The sequence below is a fragment of the Lacerta agilis genome, chromosome 2 (assembly GCF_009819535.1).
Source record: "Lacerta agilis isolate rLacAgi1 chromosome 2, rLacAgi1.pri, whole genome shotgun sequence".
In the NCBI taxonomy this organism is placed as follows: Eukaryota; Metazoa; Chordata; class Lepidosauria; order Squamata; family Lacertidae; genus Lacerta; species Lacerta agilis.
Window position 1 is genome coordinate 91088288 of NC_046313.1, and position 3755 is coordinate 91092042.

Sequence of the window (3755 nt, forward strand, 5' to 3'; positions counted from 1 at the left end):
TGCGCGAGCGGGAAATGAGCCACTGTGCCACCTTCCTGTTTGAGGCCGGCTGCATAATAAGACGTGCTTTTAGATTACTGGCACCGATTTGTCTCCTGTGTGTCAGTATGTTGCTTATCATTATCATTAGCCCAATGCAAGGCTGGTAGGTCTTTTGATGTGGGAAGAGCAGCGATTAGTTCAAGGCTTCTAACAGACTGGGGGCGGAGTAACTTCTGTTAAGAATCATCTGCGGGCTCAATTTAATATGTATTTGTGCCATATGCTGCGCTGCGGAGGGGGAAGGAGGGAGAGGGAGATGCATTTGAACACACAAGGGGGGTATTTTTGTGGGGAAGGCAAAGGGGTTTGCTTTTCCTTGAAAGCTGCTTTCTGTTTAATTTGTTTGCAGACATGAAGCTGTTCAGAAACTGATTGTCATCCTGTTGGACACGCACCTCGTTGGAAAATGGAGCCCCAACATTGGTTTAACAGCCACCTGTTCCCATGCTTACTGTGGCATGCAGATTCCAGCATTGGGAGTGCACGAGGTTGAGGGTGTCGTTCTTGTTTGGACACATATGTAGGTTTGTACACTCACACATGCCCCCCCACATGTAATCCCCACGAATGGATTGGCTCCACACAATAAGGTGGAGTCCCTCTGTGGAGAGTTGGGAGGACAGAGCTGAAGCTTCTTTGCTGGGGTACTGAAAAAATTTATGGGCTCTTACCTCAGTCAACCAGCTTTGTGGGGTCTGATGAGGATGCTTTGACTGTGAGGGAAGAGAAGGCATTTCAAGTCTTATCAAGACTTTGATAAGAGTAGAAGCACAGAAATCAAGGAGAAGATTCTTGCAATAATGGAAAATGCTAAGGGATAAACTAACCTGTCCCTATGTCCTTGTTGCAGTTGTGCCACAGATGTACAAAGTTTTCCCAGTGGCCAAGGTTAGTTTGTGAGAAAATAGACGTGTGTGTGTGTGTGTGTGTGTGTGTTGCAGGCATATGGTATGGATTGCCAATTCCTATGGAAAGCAAACCCTGGAGTTTGGGGTTGGAGCCATCCTGATGTCCATGGAGGGACCTGACCTTTCTCCCCTGCCCTCTTTCAGGACATCCTGGGGCACCTGGGCCATTCTGAGGAGAACCACGGGATCCTTGCCTTGGCACTTGAAGCAGTTGAGGTGAGCTATGTCTTTTTAAATGGATGGGGGTTGTGGTGGTAGGGGAGGAACTCAGAGATAAGCTGGGGAGGCTGTTCTAAGTAAAGGGCAGCTTGTGTGTTGAAAAGCAGAGGGGGGGGAGAGAATGGGGCAAGGGAGACGTGGAGGGGGCAGAGTCTAACACTCTCCCCTCCATCTCTCCAGCTTCATGAAGGCTGAATTCTAGCTTTCAGGCAGTCTCAGAAGAGGAGAATGAGGCAGACAATTACTGGCCCATTGCCCACTTCTTGCAGCTCCTAATAGACAGCCCCCATTTTTTAGCCTCCATGGGCTTTCATGTTCTCTCTTAGATACATGTGATTTGGGAATCAACTTGAGCACCATGATATAGTAGAAGGAACTGGGGTTAGGGCTCCCTCAGAATAATTTCCCTCCTTCCTATTAGGAAAGAAGGGGGGTCCATTTTGCTGTCTTGCCACCAGGAAGGGGGGAAATAGTAAGCTTGAAGGACCGCAAGATGTCTGCATTGCTCACAGCTCTGCCTCGCTTCCAAACTGTAGTTTCTTTCACACACAGTACAGGCCTTAAACTTGTGTGTTGGGGGATGGGAGGGCAGGGGAAGAGAAGCCACCTTCCCCAAATGGCTCTCCCATTTCAGAGACGATTTCTGTACACTTCCACCAGTAGCTGCAAATGAGGGTGTGTTCTGAGTCACTAACAATCAATTTTCCCACTCAAAGGCTAGCATGGCTTGGCTATCATTGGGAATGGCAGCAGTGCGAAGAAATAACCCAGCTGTTACCAGGGTGCAAAGGTTTTGCTACACAGTTCAATGGCTCCAGATGAGTGAGGCCTATGGGGCAGAGCTAGCAGGCTGCAATCTGGAACACAGTTCAGCTGAGGCAAACCCTCAGTGGCTGCCAAGGAGAAGGACTATTCCCACACACAGAGATTACTCTTATTATAGGTATTAGTATTAGTCTGCATTTCATTTCAAGAAGAAATATGTTATGCACAGACATTATCCCCCCTCCCCCCCTCACACACCAAATACCTGAGTAATAACCCCACTGTTGTTTTACCATAAACATGGCCTGCTGTTCTGTTGGGATAGTATGGAATATGGATGGGTGAATCTGTCAACTTTGGTTTCTCTTGGTTTCTCATTTTTCCAATCTTAAATTCAATTCACCACATTAGTTTTCAATTTCCATTTCTTTTTTCTTTTTTTTAAAAGTATTTTATTAAAGATTTCTTGATTTACGAAAGTATGTGCAATGTCTCTCGTATTTTTTCCATGTATCATTTTCACAAATCAGTTTCATTTCTTGGGACATTGGGAAGAAAAGGGGGAAAGAGGTGGACGGGGGTGGGGAGGATGGGTGGGGGTGGGGTCGGGTGATGATGTTTCTATTTTACTTAATATATGTAGGGTTTGATAGCTTCATGAAAGTCCATAATTTCAGTGCACCTGTCTCTTAATATAATAGAAACAAATTTTAATGCAATTTTGCCTAATACATACATTTTTGCAAACACTTCCCCCTACTATAATGTTTTTTTTTCTGTGTTATCTTCACTAATCTATGCATTTACATGCACACATTCCCATAATATATGGATTTTTGTTCATGCTTTTATTATTGGGGAGCTGCATCACAACATTTGGATCAGTGCAGATTTCAAAGAATAGCTGTGTTTTGGCCCACATAATGCTTCAGGAAGTTCAGTCTAAGTAGATTTGCCTTAAAATGTGAACCAGGCTGGATTTCTCTCCCACTCCCTAGCAGGGAAAGGATCGAGCTGGCCTTGCAGATGCAGCTGTCCTTTATAGCTACATACATACTGTGACTGAAGAAAACTCCACCTATGAACCGCTGCAGCAAACAACTACAGAGGAGCTCAAAATGTCCAAAAAGCACATTTAGTGGGACACAGTGCCCTCCTGGCATACGTAACAATGGCTTACTGTGAGGGGCTGCAGCAGTAAAGCACCTAGGGCAGGGCGCAGGATATAAATAATAAATTATTATTTTTATTGTTATATTCCTCCCGGGTTCAGGCACTGCTATCTCTAGGCAAGGCCTGGGAATGCAACCCTGTAGAGTTGCTGTGAATCAGCCAAATGAGCCAACTTGGTGCAAGGCAGTTTCCTGGTGTTTCAATAATTGGGATTGCTATTTGAGTACAATTAAAAATACTTCATGTCATTTATATTTTTAAGGGGAAATCAACATCTGTTCTGTTCTCCAGCCCCGGAATACAATTACCCTTAGAACTCCCTAGAACAGCTGGACAGTGATTCTTCCCCCAATCCTGCCCCCAGATATTTACAAATTTGCCAGCTGGGTGATTTTTCCTTTCTTACTTTTTATGCAGTAGGAGATCTGCACTGAAAGGCTTAACTTTTACGGAAAGAGAGAAGGTTGAATCCTGCCTTGGCCAGTGACTAAAGCAGCCTTTTTTAATTCAACAGCTTACTTGGAAACATTCCCTAATCATAACGGCTGCACATATCTCTGATGATCAGAGTTTGTTTCTGCATGCATGATATTTACATAACTGTATGAGGCCATTAAATGCCTGCACCCAATTAAAGCCAGAACAATT